This window comes from Papio anubis, chromosome 4, assembly GCF_008728515.1.
Source record: "Papio anubis isolate 15944 chromosome 4, Panubis1.0, whole genome shotgun sequence".
Lineage (NCBI taxonomy): Eukaryota > Metazoa > Chordata > Mammalia > Primates > Cercopithecidae > Papio > Papio anubis.
Window position 1 is genome coordinate 73,026,172 of NC_044979.1, and position 15,605 is coordinate 73,041,776.

The following is a 15,605-nucleotide window of genomic DNA, read 5'->3' on the forward strand; positions in this document are numbered from 1 at the left end:
ATTTTTTCTTCCACTGTTCCTTAATTTCATGAATAGCACCTTCATCCTTCCAGTTGCACACCCAGAAATCTAGGAGTTCCTTGACATCTCCTGCATTGACAGTTAAATCCTGCTCACACCCAAAATGCAATCCATCAACATAGACTGGATTTTACATACTAAATATCTCTCAAATTGGCCTCTCCTCTCTTCTTCCACCACCACTATAAACACAGTCTAATTCATGCCATAATCATTTCACACCTACGCCATAAAAGTTTTTCAACTATTCTTCCCCTATCCATTCTCACATCCTATAATCCATTTTCCATAGAGAATCCTGAATTGTTGGCCTTTTATCACTGTCCCTTCCTCTGGCATATCACGAATTTTCAATGCATATTTTTTAAAAATAAATGCCTACTTGCCTGAGGTCTATTTAAGTAGTTTTGAATGTCAAATAAAATAATGTAAGCGCTGTAAATGAAATACTGTAAATGAAATATTGTGAAGCAGGATTTACAATGTTTGGGAATATTGACTTTGATACCTTAGAAGTAAATTCCATTAAGTGTAAAAAGCTCTACCACCTTTTAAGGGAAAATAAATTAGATTCAAATAGATAGAAAAGCAGGGAGAAAGATGAGATGTTTGAATAGAAGAAGGTCAACGTTTTGACCCTTGCTATTTGTATCAGTGTGTTTGTTTTTTTGCTTTTGGTGGCATCTATTTTTTCCTCTATTTCTTTGGATTTCTGGGATAGCTAGTGATTTAAGACATTTGATGTCAAGGTAAAAATTATCATCTGTGATAAAAGAGGGAATATGTTTATTAGTTTCACTTTGGAGGGGATTACAATTCAACCACACATTCATGAGTTAGCAAAATGGTCAGAATACATAGTGTAAGGACCAATTTGAAAGCATAAGAAAACAGAAAGAGAAGCCACATATGAAAGAGGTCAGGGGGTGAGAACTGGCCATGTGAGACAAGGGCAAGGAAGAATCTCAGAGCCTGGTTGTACCAGGCGACTGCAAACCACTGCTCCATGTGGGGGCAGAGTCTGGGGGACCCACTTGAAAGCAGAGTTGTGAGGACTGTGAAACAATTATTTTCTTATGCTTTACACTGAACAGACCTGGAATATTCTACTTTTCAAGGAAAGCAGGTTGTGGAAAATGTGTGTGAAAGTTTGAAGGAAAGCCACAAACATGAGTAAATGCTGAGAACATTAAATCTGTGCGGATTACTTTCACACAAAAATCCTGAGAAAGTGTAGAGAAAGGAAGACCAAGTCTTTTGTAGCTAAGCCTCCCTTTTGGTGCAAATGTAGAATTTCGGTTAGATTTCACAAGGAATGTCTAAAATCACATCTAAAATCCCTAAAGAAGCATGGCTTCCAAGTCATAGTCTGGCAGATTGTATGGGTTGGTTTAGGCCTGTAGCTTTGCTGAGGGACTTCATGGAAGGATTGAACACTACAACCCCTCACTGTGAATGAAGAGCTTCTATTACAGGTATAAGGCAGGTGTTCAGCATGGCACCTGTATATGAAGCATCAGGAAGTTGATAATATAGAGTGTGAGATTCTCATTGTTCATTTTGCTGGTACCATTTGAAAGGCATGGCTAAGAAACTTAGTGTTTTGGTTAGTCATTCTGTAGATCCAGAGAATTCAAGAAAATATATTACTCACAGACAAAAGTTTTGGCCAGAATCTGACTTTTCATGATATCTCTCTTCATGCTAGTATATTATATTGACTAGGATTGGCTAAAGGGTAGAAAAGTTGTGACTTTCTTTGCAGGGCTACACAGGGAGCTTCCGAGCAGAGACATAGGATAACATGAAAAAGATGAGAGAGTGTATGTGTAATGAGTGATGTGAAATGAGTGGTTGAGGTGAGGCTCCTCATTTCTTTTTTAATTTTTAATCTCTACTTCAATCGTACTTTTCAGTTTTTTACACTATGGCAGAATAAAATATGACTTCTTATTCAGATTTTGCAGCTATTCCTCTGTCTTATCAGTTTTCTTATTCTATTAAATTTCTGATAAGTAGAATCCAACACAACCCCCATCTGCAGGACATGGTGATCTGTGATGTTATAGTAGGACTTAGAGAAAGCTATGCTATAATGGAAGGCCACGCTGTCACATAGGGTATGTGGGGCAGAGAGCAAGAAGGATGATCCATCCCTGGGACCCAGATACTATTCTGTGCTTTTTGGACCCCCTGTTTTCTTTCTTGGGGTTACAAGCGGCCATCTTCTCTGGCCACATGGAAAAAGCTGCCAGCAGCAAGAAGTAAAGAGACCATCGTGCAGAGAAAAGAGACAGACAGACAACCTGGGGAGTAAGAGATACTGTTAAAGAGAGAAGATGAATGCAGATTCAGTCATCCCTGAAGGCATCATTTCTGGCCTTTAGTTAGTAAAAGAAATGTCGTGACAGCTTTTCTTACTAAACACATACTCATGTAGTATCTGTGAAATTAAAAATTGACTAAGGTGTTAATTCATAGAGGACTTCACAGTGCCCTAGAGTTTGTTTGCTCCAGTTCGTATTTCACATTTTGCCTTTCATTATACTTTGCAGAGGTTCTGTGTTATTCTTTTAGACATCTTGTAAGGAAGAGACTTACTGGATCTCTAGTTAGTATTTTGTGACCTAGAACTGCTACTTGAGAAGGAATGATCCTGTCATTCCTCCTGTAGCTTAAATGTAGTTTTCATTGACTTATGGCTTTTAAAAGTCTGCAGTGCAGGCTGTGTTTGTTACAGACTTAACCTTTCTACCATCTTGTTGCCTGACTCTCAGATAGGTCATTTGGCTGTAGTATTGCCAACCCACAGTTCTCCAGGACTGGTTCAACTGGAAGGCCAATTATTCTAATCCTTTCTCATGGCTCTGTGTGATGATCCCCAAAGCTGTCCATTTGGCCAACAAGGAAAATCTACCTATACAACAGACATCCTTTAGTATGTAAGTAGAACCATCAATATATTATTTAACATAGACACACAGTCTGTATTAGTCAAGGTTCTCTTGGTTACAATTCAAATGAATTTAAGCAAAAAAAGTAATTTATTGGTTCACTTAACTAGGAAGTCCAGAAATGATGCCTTCAGGCATGACTGAATCTGCATTCATATTCTCTCTTTAACAGTATCTCTTACTCCCCAGGTTGTTTGTCTGTCTCTTTTCTCTGCACAATAGTCTCTTTACTTCTTGCTGCTGGCAACTTTTTCCATGTGGCCAGAGAAGATGGCCACTTGTAACCCCAACTATACAATGTCTCACCTTGACAACAGGCAGAAAGAAAGCAGCACTCTTCTCTGTAGCTCTGTATCAATCTGAGACAAGACTCTTATTGACATTACATGCAGTATGTGCTTATGTTTGTTCTACTCAGTATATTCAGGGGAATGGAGTACTGTGAGTGACTAGGCCTAGGCCATCTGCTCAGCCCAGTTACAGAGGTAAAGAAGCACAAAACTGATACCCCATCAAAAGCATATAGAATGGAGGAAGTATTTTCTTTAAAAAATTCAGAGGATAGGAGAAGGGAAGTGTGCTACATAATAGAAATTATGATTGCTATAGTTTGGCACATAAGTTGTTTCCTGTTAGTAACTCTTCTGAGGTTGAATACTGCTATGGTCTAAATGTTTTTGTCCTTCCAAAATTCATATGTTGAAACCTAATCCCCAATGTTATGTGTTAGAGTGCAGGGCTTTTGAGAGGTGATTACGTCATGAGAGAAGAACCCTCATGAACAAAATTAGCACTATTATAAAAGAGACTGCAGAGAGCTAGCTAGCTCCTTTCATTATGGGTTATAATGGTTATAATGGAAAGGTGTCCATCTATGAAGAAGCAAGTCCTCTCCAGACACTGAATCAGCTGGTGCCTTGATCTTGGATTTCCTAGCCTCCAGAACTGTGAGAAATAAATTTCTGTTATTTATAAGCCACCCAGCCTAAGGTATTTTGTAATAGCAGCCCAAATGAACCAAGGCAAATGCTAAAATTTCATAAGCTATCTGACAACCATTATCCTATTGTGTTTGATTAGGGAAATTTGGATGGCCGAAAAGAGAAAGGATATCTGGACTATAAAATCAAAGTTGATGTTTTATCATTTAGCTTCAGTTTTCTGTCACAGGATATTTTTTTCTGACCTTCGGATTTCAGAAGGTACTACACTGTTATACTGTTACCTGCTGTAAGATGATTATTAAATATCAAAGTCAGAGATTTTTGTTTTATAAATTCATGCCCTCCAAATGTAATTTTAAATATTTTACCAGGCAAAGGAATAAACATAAAATAACATAAAATCACAAAAATTTTTCATACATTTTTTGTGTTGTGGTCTTATTAAAATTCATATTTCCTTTTATAAGAACTGAAGATAAACCCAGAGGAGAAAAATTCAGTACATTAATATTCCATGAATACTGGGGATCAGTAAATCTAGCAATTTTCTTTCAACTACGTGCTAGGATTGGAATAATATCATGTAGAAAAGACAATTATTTGGTTTATACTTGTAACTCATGAAAATACGTACATTACAAGCTTGGCAAACTACATTTTCCAATTTCTCAAAAATATGTTTAGAAATGAATTCAAAAGGGCATCAGTGGAAAAATAGAGGAAATACTCTTACCTTGTGAAAAACAGGAGATAAATGACAATTCTAAAATGTCATAGTGCCACATTACCAAAATCTTTTTCATGCCTCTTATTCACATGCCCCAGTGAATGCATCTATATAAAGTTTCTTGGAAGTTGGAGATCTGAGGATCAGATGTAATGTCGTTCTAAAATAATCCAGGAGCTGGCTGAGTCTGCTTAAATTTTGTTTTATTTTAGTTTGTTTTTCAGAGAGGATGACTTGAGTTTTTTTATTGCCTCCCTTTTAGGAGTTAAAAACCAAGCATGCTTTTTGGAGCTGCAGTAACAAAATTAACCATATATCAGAAACATTACGGTCTTAGATTTTCTGTTGCAATTCTTAGAACATGGCTATGCAATGTAATAATTTTGATTTTAGTTCCTCACACTAATTACAATTTTTAGGTGTACATTACATTGCAGTTCTAATTAATTGAGAGAATACTGGGTAGAAGAGTTTTTACCATACTAACTTTGGTCATCAGTTAGAATTAAAGAGAAAAGGAAACAGGCAAACAAACTTCCTGAATGATTACAGAAAGTGATATCTGAGTAATAAATGTCAGATCAGGCTCTATTAGACCAAACAAATCCATAAATTAGGGAATTATCTCAAAAATTCAAACTGGACTTTATATAAATGGAACTTGGGGTTTGAATTTCTCCAATCAAAGTTGCACTCTGATCTGTACTGCCTGACATCATCAGATTGAGTTCACTCCACCTTGTGCTCTGTGGCCCTGACAGAAAGGGCGCTCTGAGGACACATATTCTCATTCAGTATTTTACACTCCATGATAATGGTCTCATCACTGTAAAAAGCTTAATGGTGGCTGCAAGAAAAGGCACCATAAAATGCATGTCAGCCCCTTGGGTTGCTAAATTTACTGAATTTGGAATATAGAAAAAGGTTCTTCCCACTTCCATATACGGAAAAAAACAGAGAATGGGCAAAAAAAAAAAAAAAAAAAAGAAAAAGAAAAGAAAAGAAAAAGGAAAAGAAAAATAATAAGGTCAGGGAATATAAAAAGGGAAAAGTTCCTCCAGAATCATCTAGGACGAAAGCTGCCCTGACTGATTGAAGGATCCTGTGGCTGGGAAAGGGACAATAGCATTCCACATAGCATTCCACATGTTCAAGACCCAGCACAATAATGATTGGTCTTCCATCAGTTGATAGAGATCTTGAGCCCAAGACATCAAATCTATTAGACCAGGAACTCTATACTTCTCAAATGACTGTCTGCCCTTCTTTTCCCTTCTGCTACTTTACCAAATTTTGCAGTACTATGCCAAAGATTAAATTCCCTTGGATCAACATGGAATAATCAGCTAACATTTTTTCAAGCAATTGCTAAGATCATCAACTTTTTTTAAAACATCAATTTTGCCAGAAAATTTTGGAAAAAGTTAAATAACTACATAATATACAACATAATATATTCTGTGAATCTGTAAGGTCCAACCTTGAGACTAGAAAGATGGTTTCCTTCTATAGGTGTGTCACTTCTGGTAAACCTCAGCATGCTCTGGAGTGCACCTTAATTCTCTGACCATAAGAGATGTATTAATGAATAAATTGAGAAGCACTGTGAAAAAGACACCTACAATCCTTCAGCTCTACTTTTACAGATAGTTATACACTTTTGTCTCTAATTCTCATAACAAATGGGGCATTTTATGTTTGAAAGACCCACTGGAAATCTATACTTGCATATCCTCACTTAGAAATAAGTAAGTCCTAATAATGCCTTATATATCTGGTCAATTTCAGATGTTCTTACTTGAGATATTTCATATATATATACTAAGATAAGATAAAAGAAAAGCAGTTTTCAACAATAACTAGGGATGGTTTATTCTTCAGTAGTTTTGTTTTGAAAGGATTTTAAATTTACAGAAGAATTGCAAAAATAGAGCAGACAGTTCTCATATACTCTTTTGTCTGATTTCCCTAATGGTATCATTTTCATATTCATGGTACATCTATCAAAACTAAGAAATTAGCATTGCTATAATACTATTAAACTACAGACTTCATTCAGATTTCCCAAGTTATTTCCACCTTTTTTCTGTTCCTGGATCTAACTGCATTCTTGCATTTTTACTTTCCTCTTATTCTTTTCAAATACTACAATAGATACAGCATTACTATTTTTAAGAGCTTTGCTCTTTCAGGATCATCAAAGGCAACTAATAGCTTCATAGTTTTTTAAAAAAATACTGTTAAACTTCTGCATTAAATCTGCTGGCTGCTTTAAAGCAATAAGAAATGTACTGTGTGGAATTTTAAGCTTGAGCATCAGGAAAATGGGTTAAAAACTACAACCATTTCTAGACACCTACAATCTCCTTCCTTCTAGCAAAATCCTTTTCAGCTAGGAACTGATTTTCTGATAGGCTAGATTTTATTGATTTCAGAAAAGCTCAGAACTTTTTGTTAGGAATTTTCCGGCTCACTTACAGCTCAAACTCTTACTCTCTTATGGCACAGATAAATTTTGAGTCACTTTGAGGCAAGGACCTGTTCTTACTCACTTTTGTATCCTGAACATTACCTTAAACTTGATAAATGTTTGTTGAATTAATGAACATATGAAATTTCCTAGAATCTTCAAGTTGGAGTGAATTTGAAAAAACTTGACACTTCCAGGTTAATTAGACTCCGGAGCCTTCACCTTTGACTGCCTTTGGGATGTTTTGGTGTAGATAGTGTCAAAGAGCTTGATAGGTGATGTGTTATAGACAGCTTCATGGAAATGTCATGAACCTGTGTAGAATACTGCCAGAAAACTCGCCAACTTTTAAATATCTAATGTTTCTTTTCTAAGAGAACTAACAAGAGCCCTTTTCTTCTCATAAATGTGCAATCAACAGATTATAGAGAAATATGTCCATAGCACAATGATAAACATCAAATGAAGTATTAGTCATATCCTGCTTGGGTATAAGCAATCTTCTAATAATAAAGCTATCATTCAAAGAGAAATAATTCTAGGGTTCTAAATACTGACATGTGAAGCGGACCAGGGCAGGAATGTGCTCAGTGATTACCTCACTGGTCTCAACATGTTACTGTTTTGCCACAATTCAAATTTAAATCTTGACGGCCTGGGTTTTTTGTCATCTGTCTGTCTGAGTTCTTGAACCCTTACTGATAGACTGGGATAAATGTATGTGTATGGCCGCTTAACATTACATGTCAAGTTGTTTATGTGTTTTGTGAGTTTTTGTTAATAATCTACATTACCAAAACAATTTGGAATGCCTAAGGGACTTGAAAGTCTGAATAGGTTGTTAAGGCTAATTCTTAAATGTGGTGGGTGTTAGATTTTGTAAATCTATTTTATCCAGGCAGAATTTTAGCTGTGTCATTATATGGTATGGGACTCTGCTGTGATCTGAATGTGTCCCCCAAAATTCATATGTTGGAAACTTAATCCCCAGTGCAACAATGTTGGGAGGTGGGGCATTTGGGAGAGTGCTTAGGTAATAAGGACTCCACCTTGATGAATTAATGCTGCTATAAAAAGGGTTTGCTGTAGTGGGTTCTCTCTCTTCCACTTTTCTGCTATGTGAGAACATAGCAAGTAGGCCCACACAAGATGCCAGCACCTTGATCTTGGACTTCTCTGCCTCCAGAACTGTGAGAGAATAAATTTCTCTTTTTTATAAATTAGCCAATCTCAGATATTCTACTACAGCAGCACAAAATGGACTAAGATAGCTTCATATGTCCTACATTTCCCAGAACACTAAAAAGAGAGCCCTGAGAGAGGGACCATGAGTAAATATTTGCTACTTAAAAGATTGGAGTGATGGTTGTTATTGTAAAACTCTAGGATGTGCAAATAGCCAGTGCCATTATCTCTACCCTGTTAGATGATCTGAGGGAGTTTCTACCTGAGATTAGTCAGTAAATGGTGAGTGATCTAGTTTATTCACAATAAAATGTTAATAAGCATTGTTTATTTGATTGGGTTTATGTGATAGGATTTGAAGGATAATTGGGCATAATTTAGATCATGGAGAACAAAGTTTTTCTCTAAAGAACTAGATAGTAAATTCTTTCAGCATTGTGGGTCTGTCTATCCTACTCAACTCTACCTTTGTATCTTGAAAACAGATATAGACACTATGTAAACAACTAGGTGTGATAGTGTCCCAATAAAAATTTTATTTATAAAAACTGGTGAATGGGGTTACATTTGGCCCCTGGGCCATAGTTTAACAACTTGGTTTAAAGTCACAAAATGTTCTGGGCCTTTCCTAAGGCAAACTCATATTTAGAACAAAATCATACAGATTTAGACTCCTTAGAATTACAATGATGCTAATCAGACCTTGCAGCATTGCTCTGTACTAACTGCCTTCAGGATCTTTTCCCTCAGAATGAGACACAAGTCAGGTATTTGTAGATGGTCTCCTGACGTACAACAAGCATACTGAATTTGAGAAAGGGGTCTATTTTGGCTCAGGACATAAGTAACTCCATAGCAATTATTGCCATTATAGACAGCTGATTTGTGGTAATGATTAACTCAAATAATCATTTTATTTAAAAATTCACTTGGAAACTGTGAAAAGTCAAACCAATTTCACAAAAAATTGGATGTGAGAAATTGGTTTCCACTATACAAAATTTTTGCTATATATGGGGTTAATCAGATAGCCATTTATGTCTCATTTCTCACCTGTCTTAGCGAAATGCACCTTAGTTTGACTCAGAAAGCACAATCAAGTCAACCTGTTGCACCATCTTTGCCTACTTGCATTTCATTTCTTTCTTGCTTCGACATTTATTAGATGCCTATTTGAGGAGGAGGAAGAGGAGGTTAAAACTATGAAGCATATGCAAATCAGCCACCTTTAAGTGCAGTAATTAAAGATGATAGTTTATATATATTAATATAGTTACTGACCCTGTTCTTGCTTTTCAAGTGCTGTGAAATGCGTGGGTTGGATAGAGTTGAGACTTCCTCACATAGGTTCCAGCACCTTTCAGGCAACTGCTATTAGTAGGCAATTACTTGATGGTTTCTGTTAATCAGTCAGGTCAGGTTTAACTTGAAGTCGCTTACTCTTATGCTGTGTCTCATAACAGTCGGCATTTGGTATCAATTGCTAAAACATCTTTTCTTCCTCTGGCAGCAATTGAAATTAATTTGGTGTTCTTCCTGCTGGCTTATCCTTGTGAAACATTATTTCTTCTTAGTTCTTGACATATTGGTTGCTTGATGCATAACTTGCACTTAAAGTCTTCCTCTAGCAGGGCAGCCAACCTAATTCCCATGAAGACAATGGCCCAGCAGGCAACCCAGGCTGTCACAGCAGCAGACACCGAACCCAAACCCAGGTCGGCTGCTCCTTTGCCCTCTTTCTCCTTCTCCATCTGCCTATTTAGAGTGAGACTCTAAAGAGGCTCTTGTGCAAACTTCAACTTATATTAAGAAGATATACAGTGTGGTAGGAAAACGAGAGGCTTTGGGTTTAGATAGCCCCTTTTTCACACTTTGATTGCACCCCTTACTTGTATGACCTGGGACAAGACACTTAATCTCTCGGTACCTAGTGACTTCATCTGTAAAACAAGAAACTCATTTCAACACCATATATACATACATATGTATTACCTATCATATGCCAGACACATAGTAATTTAGTAAGTGCTTCAAAAATTCCTACTTGGAAGGAAATGTCCTTTCTACAGCCTCAACCCAAAATGAATGGTTGTGATTTTTTGGAGGTAAGTCTTCTTAAAGCTCCCCTGAGTCAAATAGCCTAGCTGAATGAAGGAATAGCCTTCTCAGGGCCCTGTAGGACTGTCACGAGCAATGATTTATGGCTGTGACAGCGAGCGCTCATGTCTGAAACTACAGCTTGCTGAGGCTAGAGTGGGTTTCTGAGGCTTTTGTGTAATGGACTTTGTTTCATGCTAATAAACACAAAAACCTCTTCTCCATAAACATGTTCCTTGTGGACCCCGGAGGCTATAGTGCTGATGAGTTGTTTTTTTTTTTTTTTTTTTTTTTTAATGAAAAATAGGATGAACTGCAACCACCCAATTAGAGAGACTCAGTCAGATCACTAGAAGCTTTCAGTCCTGGACACAATAGAAGAGGTTTTAAGGGGCTCACGCAGGAGAAACCATAATGAGAAAAACACGGACTTTGCTTTTATTCTTAGAAGCAGCTTTGTTTTGTCTCTAGGCTCAGAGCTGTGCTGCTGGGACTGAACTCATTTCCCAACAAACTATTTTTGTTTCTCACTTGCTATGTGAATAACCTCAGAAATGCAGGCATCTTAGCCCCCACAAGTGCAAAGAGTTTGACAACACAATGAGTAGCTGTGGACAATTTCCAACTCTCACCCAGAATCCTGTACTTATTGGAAGAGACTCACCAAATCCTAGGATGGTTCTGATCCAGGAGCCTCCCCAGGGAAGTGTTAACAAAGAGGATGAAACTCAAGAAGTAATTCTCTAGGCTGTTTTTGCCCGTGGGCTATTGACCAGAGACTATCATGTGTGCGTTTTTTAAGATTATTTGTGGTTGATGGGATCATGGGCAGCTGATGAAGAAAAACATCAGAATAAAAGTTCTAAAGCATAGTAAGCCTCCCACCTGTGGAGCCTCCCTGATGTGCAGATATATTCTAAAGTTTGAGTCTAAGCTGTTCCGGATCAATGCCATTGAGATTAGGGCTGCATCTCTTCACTGACCTAGCCAGCTCTGAGACACCACAGCAGAGTTCTGATTACACACATCCCTTCCTTGTCTTCCTCTAATTTTTTTTTCCTCTGTTGATGCCCCCATTGTTGGCATATCTCATCAAGGTTTGTTTTTCTTTAGGTTTTATTAAAAATAAGAGATAAAAATGTATTTGCCTACTCTTAAAGTGGATCTTAAAGCAGATGTGTTTGTTCCATCAACTCAACCTCCGCTCATAGTAGCATATTCAATGCAGATACATTTATTAAACACTAATACCAGCCATACCCTGTATCATGCACTAGGATTCAATAGTGAGCAAAACAAACAGAAACTTAAAACCATAACCAAAAAATCAAATAAATATAACACTGTAAACTATAATCAGTGGCACAGAGGAGAAGTACAAGCTACAACAATAACTTGTACTTGGGGAGCTGATAAAGGCTGATGAGTCACAGAAGCTTTCCTGAGGGATGATTTTTTTGGATCAAGACCTGATGAATAAGTAAAAACAAAAGCAAGATAATTCTGGGCCACAGAAGCAGCAGGTGCAATGGTCCTGAACCAAAAGGAATTTGGCATATCGGTGTAACTGAAAGCAAGAGAGTGTGGCCAGAAAGCCAAAGAAGAGTGAGAGATGACAAAGGCAGGGTTGGGAAGCAGTGGCCACATCAAATAGGACAAAAGATATTGGGTTTTTAATCTACAAACCAATGAGATATATTCAACGTTTAATAAAAAGAGATATGTGATCAGATTTGTTTATAATAAATAAATTAAAATAACTGCAGCATGTAGAACTGATTAAAGAGAGGGTGTTGTGGTTTTAAAGTATGATCACAAATTCTTTGATATTCTTTGTTTCAATAGTTAGAGTATAATTCTTCTTGAGTGTGGATGGGTTCAGTGATTCACTCCTAATAAAAACAGACAATGGAGCCTCTACCACGTTCTCTTTAATCATTTGTTCTGGAGGAAGCTAGCTGCCCTATGATGAGAAACTAAAAAGTTCTAACAAGAAGCTTGGAACTCCAACAGCCATGTGATCCAACTAGGCAGCAAATCCTCTAGCCACAGTCAAGCCTTCAGATGATGGTAGCCTCTGCCAACATCTTGACAGACTCCAAGTTAGAACAAGCCAGCTTAATGGTTCCTGGCCTCCCAACCCTCAGAAACTGTGTGAGAATATAATTTTTTGTTATTTTAAGCAGCTAAATGTTGGAATGGTTTGTTGCACAGCAATAGATAATAAATATAGAAGATAAACATGGAAATATTAGTAGGATGTTTCTACAGCAGCCCAAACAGATAATGATGCCTTAACTTAAAGTGATTGCTCCTCAAGTATATCTTCACTTCCTCTTTTTAAGGACACACCATGGGTATCAGATATGACTGCTGGAAAGTAGTAGATGTAGCTTTGAATCCAGGCTTTGCTATTTAATTATAGATGATCTTGTAATGCCTCTCTACAGCAAGGGTTGTTTTATTCAAATGATGGAGCCATTAATATTACTTTCCTCTTAGATTACATGAGAAGATGCATGTAAAGTCCATAGTAAAGGTGTTAGAGCATAGTAACTGCCAGTTTTTGTTATTATTATTTAGTAGCAGTTTTTATTATTATTATCATCATCCATATAGATGATAATTTCTCTCTCTGAATCCTGTTCTTTGCTATGAGAACAACTGCCATTAAGCACTACAGTATCACTTTCCTTATCAAATTACATTCATGGATTCCCATTACTTTCCAAATGCACTTGCAATTTTGGGGCCATATATTAGGGGTTTTCCGCCTTGAAGTGCCACCTTGCTACCTGTGTGAACCTCTGCTTCCTGCAAATTCTTCTTCTCCTTAATTAGTTTCTTTTTTCATGGCTTATGATGTTTGATTGAGTCACTTAATTTCTATTATCCTTAGTTTTTGCACCAATATATTGCACATGTTAATAAATACCTACTCCTTCCCACTGTGCAGGGAAAGGATAATAAAAGTTTAATTGTTCATTGTGACAAACTCATCCTATTTACAAGAAGCCTGAGCCATGTATGTTGCTCCTCCTACATACACATACATAAAATCAAAGAGCCACCAAACAGCGTCACTCTGGAGGTTTTACAAACTTTGAGGAGGCACTTCAGGTCTCAGGCCTCAGGTCTCAACTGGTTTTAACTCACTTTCAGCATATTGAACCCATCTTCCTCACCTCTAGTTTCCCAACAGAAGTTTGAGATGTTAATTAATCACTGTTGATCCATTCTCAGTCACGTTTTATTGCTTAATTTACTTCAGGCAGTCTCTTGCCATTCTCAGAGCAATCCAAAGCCCTATTGCTCTACATTTAGATACAGAGGATGAAGAGGAAGATTCCTTCATAGGCCCAGGCAATAGCATGTCTACTGACAGCTACTGAGATGACCTCAAATCTCCAAACTAGTCTGATCTCACTAACCAGAGGAGCTTGAGAAATGCAGATGTTTGACCCACTTTAAATGCATCCTAGATCTGTCATTTTAAATAGTGCATATTTTTGGTGACTTCTCATTTGTATAGCCCACCCAGATTGACTCAAAAGTAGGAATGTATAATGTTTTACTCTCTGTGTTCCCGACTGAGATGATTACTCCTGGTAGAATGCCCTTCAGAGACCAGTGGTAGTACCTGAAAATTGTTTATGGGTCTCTTTCTCCCCTCTTCAAGCCTCCTTTAAAACAGAGAGAAGCTGCCCAATAGAGAGACTCTTTAATTTGCCAAGGACCAGCCCAACCCAAAGTGTCTTGACCTTTTAAATTTTTTTCTTGTTTGAAGTAGAATCAAGACAAAGTCATTTTCATTAATCTAAAGTATGGCAGTGATTTTGCAATACAGTATATAATGAGGATTTTGTAGATATCTTTGCAACTTTTTTTAATGTTCATGTTTCCAATAGCCACACTCTAGATTTCTCAGCATGATTTTGCATGTAAAACAAACTACCAATAGCAAGAGAGTAATTTAATAATTTCATTGCTCTTTTGTATGATCTATAGCCTTCTTATATCTATCCAAATATGTGTCACAAGTTTCCTATATAATATTTTAGATATAGTTGATATTTAAGTGGCCCCTGAACAAAGATTTTATTTATCAACAAACTGAGATGCAGTCCCAGTTTCAACACTTAGAAATATTGTTAAGTTTTTTATTGAATGAGACAAACAGAAAAGTACACAAATCTTAAGTATACATCTCCTTTGAGTCATTATAAAATTAACATACCCACATCCAATTAATTGGTTATTTCTTTGTGAATCATCAAAAAAACACCCAATATTAGCTTTCCCTGAAAAGGGTAGCTATATAAATTTTAAAATGCTAAATGTGCCATTATGTATTACTTTTATTCTTAATTGGATTTTTAATTTTCTTATTAATACAGTATAATCTAGTCATTATTATTACTGATATAAATGTTTTATTTTAGCATGCATATTTGCATTTTTTGGGGTGTTGTATGTGCACATTTGTGTTGGGGCCAGGATGGGACTGATTTAATTTGGCCTGTAGAATCACGAACTCTATTAAATAAGACATTTTTAGATATTTATGATGAAAAAACTCAAAACATTAGGCCTTTGTTCTTAGTCCTTGACATAGTATCTGAAAAATTTAATTCCTTCAGAACTTATATATTGAATAGACAGATTCTAGTTTTGAATATAAAATTTACAGCTGCAAGGTACCTAAAAGACCTCATCTTACATGTGAAGAAACTAAGTCTATGTATTTGAGTGAGTGGCCTAAGGTCACACACTAATTAGAGGCTCACCCAGGACTTTCCCATGCCCTACTTGATTACTCTTAACAACTCATGCAACCCAAATGTGCTATTATGACTGCTGTTTCTGCAACAAACAGTAAGGATCAGCACTAGTGTGTTACAGAGAGAGCAGTCAAAAGAAAAAAAAAGATAAAAGAAATAATGTCAACTAATAAGAGAACATCTCAGAAATTTCCCCTCTTCCAGCAAACCGATACTGACACCACTTATAGGAACCTGACTGGGATGCCCTTTATGTGAGTATATGTTGTGGGGAAAATGCCAGAAGAAATACTAAAAAAACAAGGTAAAGAACTGTTGTTTTGACTGTATTTTGAAAAATAGCCCGAAAACTCTTTTGATGTCATATACAATATGATAATTTTGAATTCAGGTTGAAACAAAATTGGTTTTTTATCTTGGTTATCA

General features: G+C 36.7%; 1 long non-coding RNA gene across 3 annotated transcripts in view; it reads left to right on the forward strand.

The window, feature by feature from the left end:
* Positions 1-15,605, forward strand: part of LOC101006386 — a 35,988-nt gene that overhangs the window by 15,299 nt on the left and 5,084 nt on the right. For all 3 annotated transcript variants that reach the window (XR_002521079.2, XR_002521081.2, XR_002521080.2), the window contains exon 5: positions 2,799-2,963. This is a non-coding gene — a long non-coding RNA (uncharacterized LOC101006386). The remainder of the gene's footprint in view (positions 1-2,798; positions 2,964-15,605) is intronic.